The sequence below is a fragment of the Bubalus kerabau genome, chromosome 11 (genome assembly GCF_029407905.1).
Source record: "Bubalus kerabau isolate K-KA32 ecotype Philippines breed swamp buffalo chromosome 11, PCC_UOA_SB_1v2, whole genome shotgun sequence".
Lineage (NCBI taxonomy): Eukaryota > Metazoa > Chordata > Mammalia > Artiodactyla > Bovidae > Bubalus > Bubalus kerabau.
Genome location: NC_073634.1, coordinates 4,926,168 through 4,932,524, shown reverse-complemented (window position 1 = coordinate 4,932,524; position 6,357 = coordinate 4,926,168). Strand labels below are relative to the sequence as shown.

The following is a 6,357-nucleotide window of genomic DNA, read 5'->3' as shown; positions in this document are numbered from 1 at the left end:
TGCTTGGGCGAGGTGCTTGCTGGCTTAAAAAGCAGAGGCTGGGGGTGTAGAACGAAGGACAGCCAAAAGTTGGAGCTGGCTGGGTGTGGGGACACATTGTCATCATACAGGAAGATAAGTGATCTGCACGTGATTCTCAGGGACGGCCATGCCTTCCACCAGCTGCTGCTGGATGTGGTCTTAGGTGATCCACGAGGTTGTCATCAGATCTCACCCCAGAGATTGAAGACCGCAGGGTCTACTAGTGGCTCCAGAGCCTGGGCACTGTCCCCCTGCACTCACAGGGATGGCTCTTTTTGACCTCTGGCCCTGCCTTCAGTGCAGGTTGCTAATTCAGCTCCTCCCTGTCTGTCCTGCCACGGTGCATATGGGAGAAAGCATTGGCGGTATCCTAAAAGAGGAAGGTGTGATGCCCTCAGTTTCTTGGCAGCAGACAGATTGTTTCTGTCTTGGCTTCTGCCGTGAACAGGTGGGTGCCGGTATCTCTCTGAGACAGTGATTATCTTATGCTGCTGCTACTGCTAAGTCGCTTCAGTCGTGTCCAACTCTCTGCAACCCCATAGACAGCAGCCCATCAGGCTCCACTGTCCCTGGGAATCTCCAGGCAAGAACACTGGAGCAGCTTGCCATTTCCTACTCTGATGCATGAAAGTGAAAAGTGAAAGTGAAGTCGCTCAGTCGTGTCCGACTCTTAGCGACCCCATGGTCGCTAAGAAGCCTATCAAGTTTCTCCGTCCATGGGATTTTCCAGGCAAGAGTACTGGAGTGGGGTGCCATTGCCTTCTCTGTATCTTATGCTAAGGGAAGTTAAATAAGACAGAGAAGAACACATCTGTATCATCTCACTTCTCTGTGGAAACTAACAGGAAAAGAAAAGGAAATAGTAGAAACAGAGATCAGATTTATGGTTGCCAGCAGTTGCGGGCGGCAGAGGTGGGAGAACTGGGTGAAAATGGTCAAAGGTACAAATTTCCACTTAAGAGATAAATAAGTCCTAAGCATGTATTGTACAGCATAATGATGATAGATGACAGTACACTTTTGTATATTTGAAAATCATTAAGAGAGTAAATCTTAGAAGTTCTCATCCACAGGAGAAAAGATTGTGTTAACTCTGTGAGTGAAGGTGAAGGTGAAGTTGCTCAGTCGTGTCTGACTCTTTGCGACCCCGTGCACTGTAGCCCGCCAGGCTCCTCTGTCCATGGGATTCTCCAGGCAAGAATACTGGAGTGGGTTACCATTTCCTTCTCCAGGGAATCTTCCCAACCCAGGGATCAAACCTGGGTCTCCCGCATTGGAGGCAGACGCTTTAACCTCTGAGCCACCAGGGAAGCCCATTAAGATGTTAATTAAACTAACCGTGGTAGCATTTCACAGCATATAGAGAGAGCAGTCATTATGCTGTGCACTTTAAACTTCTCCAGTGTTATATGACGATTGGATCTTAATAGAACTGGAAGGGAGAAGAGGCGGGCAGCAGAGGCAGGAAACAAGGTGGGCGGCTGGCAGAGGAGGTGACTGGGAGGCCTGTGGCTGAGTGCCAGCTCCAGCGCCAACTCATTGGGTGCACTGGCCAGTCTCTTGGCTTCTGCAGCCTCCCATTCTTCATGTCCCAGACCCCTCCCAGCACTGCCCCCAGGACGGAGGAGGGAGGCTTCTGAGGTCTGTCTACTCATGCAGGGCGACTGAGGAACTGAAGGGTCTGGTCAGATGACCGTGACCCTTTCTGGCCTTCCCAGTGCCCTTCACTTAGTGGTCAGAGGGCTCTGGCCGAAGTGACTTCCTTCCCAAGGGATTAACATCTGGTTTACTATGTTAACCAAAATTTGGGGAATGAAGACTTGATTGGAAAAATGTGTGTTAGTTGCTCAGTTGTGTCCAACTCTTTGCAACCCCATGAACTCTAGCCCACCATGCTCCTCTATCCATAGGATTCTCCAGAAAAGAAGACTGGAGTGGGTAGCCATTCCCTTCTCCAGGGGATCTCCCCAACTCAGGGACTGAACCTTGGTCTCCGGCATTGCAGGCAGATTCTTCACTGTCTGAGCCATGGGTGAACTGGGAAAAAGAGGCATCATTTGGGTGTTTTTTTTTTTTTTAGGACTGCAGACCAGTAGACCCAGATTCAAGAAGCAGTTGAATTGTGTTGGACCACAAAATGGAGAGAACTTACAAAGGAAGGCCCACAAGGCCACAGTTTAGTTACATGAGTTGTTGATCAAGAATTGTAATTGGAGCTGGCAGGAAGTAAGGATCAGCTGGAGTCAGAAATTATTGTGTAATTAGAAGGGGGAACAACCTTGAGACCACAAGTTTGCAGCTGGCAGATACTGTTTAAAAGCAACTGGTTTGATATAGTTCAGAAAAAAGTTGGAGTTGTCCGTGGTGCAAGGCTGTGTCTGAGACCAGATCCTTGATGCCCATGGGCCCTATTTTGTATGCCTGAACTGTGATTACTTCCTTACGATTTCAATCTGTCCTAAACTAGGTGAAGCTATTTTAAAGTGCGTCATTACTGACTAAATGTTCACTTTTGTGGGGAAAAGCAAAAGTATCAACCCAAATTTATGACAATGTCAGGGGAACATGGTTAATTAATAAACACAATGCCAATAACCATCATCTGCCCTGGTTAGAAACAGGATCATTCTAGCTCTTTCCCTCCTTGGTGCCCATCATGATGAGCCCAGCTGGCACTTCCCTCAGCCTTCCTTGGTTTTAGGTGCTTAGCTGGACCAAGTCCTTGAATCCTTCCAACAACCTGTGAGGCAAGACGAATATTCCTGTTCTGCAGGCAAGGGCCGTGAGGCTGAGTAAGAGGCCACACTCGTGTGCTGGCTCAGGGTCCATGCCGTAGGCCACTGTCTTCCATGGGATCACTCTCCCAGCCTAGCGTGTCTGTCCACCCCTCTTCTCCTACCACCCCCTCTACTGCCCAGACCCACAGCATCCCTCACCAGGAGAGCTGCCACCATCCAGTGGGTGCTCACCTTCAGGGCCATGCCTTGGCCCTCCTAACCTCCTGAGACCTCACCTCCTCTACCTCACCTGGCGGATCACTGCCCTGGCTCTGTATGGGGAAGCTTCCCTGCCCCCAGGTGCTCTCATCGCAGACGCACCTCCTTGGCAGGTTGGGCTTCCCCCTGGATTTCCCTGATGCTCCCGTGTGTGGTTTGGAACCTTCACTATCATCTGTCAGTGTTGTGGGTTGAGGGACTTGCCTGGCAGCTCTGCACCCCCTGATCCTGTGAGATGTGGCACATGACAGGTGGCACTAGGGGATGTGGAGCTAGGTCCTTGGAACACCTACTTCACCTGTGACCTTGGGTAAATCCTTTAACCTCTCTGTGTCTAAAGTCTTCATCTGAATAGTATCCACCGCATAGGGTTGTCATGAGGACTAAGTGACTAAATAAAGAGCTTCAAGCAACACAGGGCATCCCGTGTTGTTGGCATGTCTTGTCCCATCACGTCCCTGGGTGCCTGCCTCCTTCCAGGCTCTCCTTGACTGTAAATAGACTGAAGGACATCTTGGAAGTTGAACTCCCTGCATGTATCAAACCTCTCTGGGTACCATGTAGAGAGTCTGGCACTCTGATTGTCCCAGGTCATCTGTGAGAGAAGAGAGAGGTCACAGCTAGAAGTCCTGGCATCTGTCTTCAGCACCCCAGTTCTTAGATGCCGCCAAGACCATATGATGGAGACAGAACAAAGCCCATGGATCATGCGGAGAGAGGGGAAAATCACTTTAAATCTTTTTCTCGAGTCATGCTATTTTAAATGCCTTGGGCAGATGCCCATGTGTGCAGGAACACTTGGCAAGCCCACAGGCGCTTTGTGCCCTCAGAGGCCCCATTGTGACCCCGAGCCGCCCCGAGCAATTCCCTGAACAACAATCCCTTGTGTGGGCCTGAAGGCTGCACCAGCCCACGGCCCACGGCTGGCAGCGGGAACCCTCTGTCCTGCTAAGGTCACCAGGAGGAGGCCTTCAATCCCTCATTTGGGCTGTTGTGGGGATTCTGAGATTCTTGAGAGTCCCTTGGACTGCAAGGAGATCAAACCAGTCAATCCAAAAGGAAATCAACCCTGAATATTCATTGGAGGGACTGATGCTGAAGCTGAAGCTCCAATACTTTGGCCACCTAATGTGAAGAGCTGACTCACCGGAAAGCCCCTGATGCTGGGAAAGATTGAGGCAGGAGAAGGAGGCAACAGAGGATGAGATGGTTGGATGGCATCACCAGCTCAACGGACATGAATTTGAGCAAGTTCTGGGAGATAGTGAAGGGCAGAGGAGCGTGGTGTGTTGCAGTCCATGGGGTCACAGAGTCGGGTACGACTTAGTGACTGAACAACAGCCACCACACAAATCAGGCATGTAATGTGAATCTCAACTCCTCTAAACTGTGTCCTCCCCAGGAGAAGGGCAGATCTGTTGCCACTGACTGTGAGTAGAAGAGGGTGGGGGAAGGGAAGGGTATTATAAGATAGTTCCCAGAGGGGGATTATATGTGGCTGAAGCCCCACCAGGTCACCTGCTCGCCATACCTTCAGATGTCCCCCAGAGCCCCTGAGGAACATGGGGTCCACAAGACTGGAGTCACAGGTGGAAGCCTCCAGAATGTCCGGGTGGGATGTGATCCAGAGCAGCCTCTTCTTCCTTTGGTTCATGATGCAACCCTCACCCACATTTATAGTCACCATGGTTTGTTCTGTGTTGCAAGCTTTGGCTCTTGGTCATGTACAGACATTGGCTTCTTCTTACCCCTTTCTCAGGTCCGTGGAGGGTCTTAGCTCTTTGTTCTATGAACTTAAAGACACCTAAAGTGTCAGCAGGACAGGGTCCTTGGCTTCGTGGGGGCTGCAACGTGGAGCTCGGTGGTTGCCTGAACGGGCCTGGCCTTGACTTTGCCGCTCAGAGCAGGCAGCCCTTTCAGGAAGTGCACTGTGCCCAGGACCTGGACCCAGCCACGTGGCCGCCTGCAGACTCCACTGGCGGTCCAGGGCTGCCCCTGTGCCCGATGTCATCCGCCCCTGATGTCCTCTGCCCACTGGCCTCAGGTCCACTACAAGGCCTTGTCTCACTGTCACTTCCTGAGAAGCCAGAGGACAGACCTTCGTGGGGACAGGTCTGGGCACCTGAGGGCAGGGAGTGACTACAGAGCTTCAGGGGCAGAGGACGCCAGCCCCACCAGCTCCAGTTCTCACCAGCGAGTGCAACCATCCCCCTGCCTGTGAAAGGACAGTCGTGGCTGTGTCCTGTGTCCACCTGGGAGGAGGACAGGAGGCTTTCTATGCAGGAGCTGCCTGGCCCAAGGCAAGAGCCTTATTACACCCATTGCAAAAAGGAGGCAAATCGAAAGCTCAATGAAACTCCATGTGATAAAAATGACTCGGGATAGGAGGAATGAGAAAGTCATGTCAGAGAATCTGCAAAGCTTGGAACTAATGAGGGTTTAGAGTTAGACAACTGGCAACTGAAAAGGGGGAAATAGCATGTCGAAGTTCCTTTAAACTGGGTAAGTGTAAAAGCATTCAGTTAGCCTCTGGTTTCTTTCTTTTTTTGATGGGGTTGAATGTGAGCTTCTATTAGCATCTTGGCACATCATGAGAAAAATGAGACTTCCCTCAGTCGACACTTAATTGTAAATTTTGTTAAATATGTGACAAACTTCCTATCATTTCTTAACCTGTATTTGTATTTTTCAGGATAGAGCCCCTATGTCCTTTTGTTCCTAATACTATAAAATGTTAACTTAAATGGACTCAGTGAAAATGGCCTTTTCTGGTACAATTACATGGGATAAGAGACAGCTCCCGAAGACACCACTGAGACCCAGTTTAGTCACAGGTCCCTATACCAGAAGGGGTGTAAGATGTCAACTAGTTAAACCTCTACTTGAGGTTTGACTCTTTGTTCTGCATGCCCACTCGGAAGCGATTGTCCAGCCTCTGCCCCTTCACCTCCACACTGGGAACTGACCAGCCTCTGAGGCACCTGTTCTGGTGTCCCAGCTCGGGAACATCATGAACATCTTTGATTGAAGTGATAACGGAGCATTTCATAACAGGAGCTGAGCTTTTAGCATTTCTAGCCGAGGGCCCTCCTTCCTCATCATCGTCTTTCCTTCTGACCCAGACAACTCATACCCAGCATGGCACTGCCACTTGTCATCATGCTTCCTTTCCCATGGTAGCCCAGTCCCCTTTATCTCCTATGGAGTGGCCCAAGGAAATTCTAAAAGCAGTTTCTAATTCACATTCCTGATGGGCATAGAACACAGAACATTGTTGTTTAGTCGCTAAGTTGTGTCCTAATCTTTTGGACCCTATGAACTGTAGCTTGCCAGGCTCCTC

General features: G+C 50.3%; 1 non-coding gene across 1 annotated transcript; it reads right to left on the bottom strand.

The window, feature by feature from the left end:
• Window positions 1-1,259: 1,259 nt before the first annotated feature.
• On the bottom strand, window positions 1,260-1,331 carry TRNAW-CCA (transfer RNA tryptophan (anticodon CCA)). The gene has a single exon. It is a non-coding gene; the product is annotated as a tRNA-Trp (tRNA).
• Between the last annotated feature and the right edge of the window lie 5,026 nt (window positions 1,332-6,357).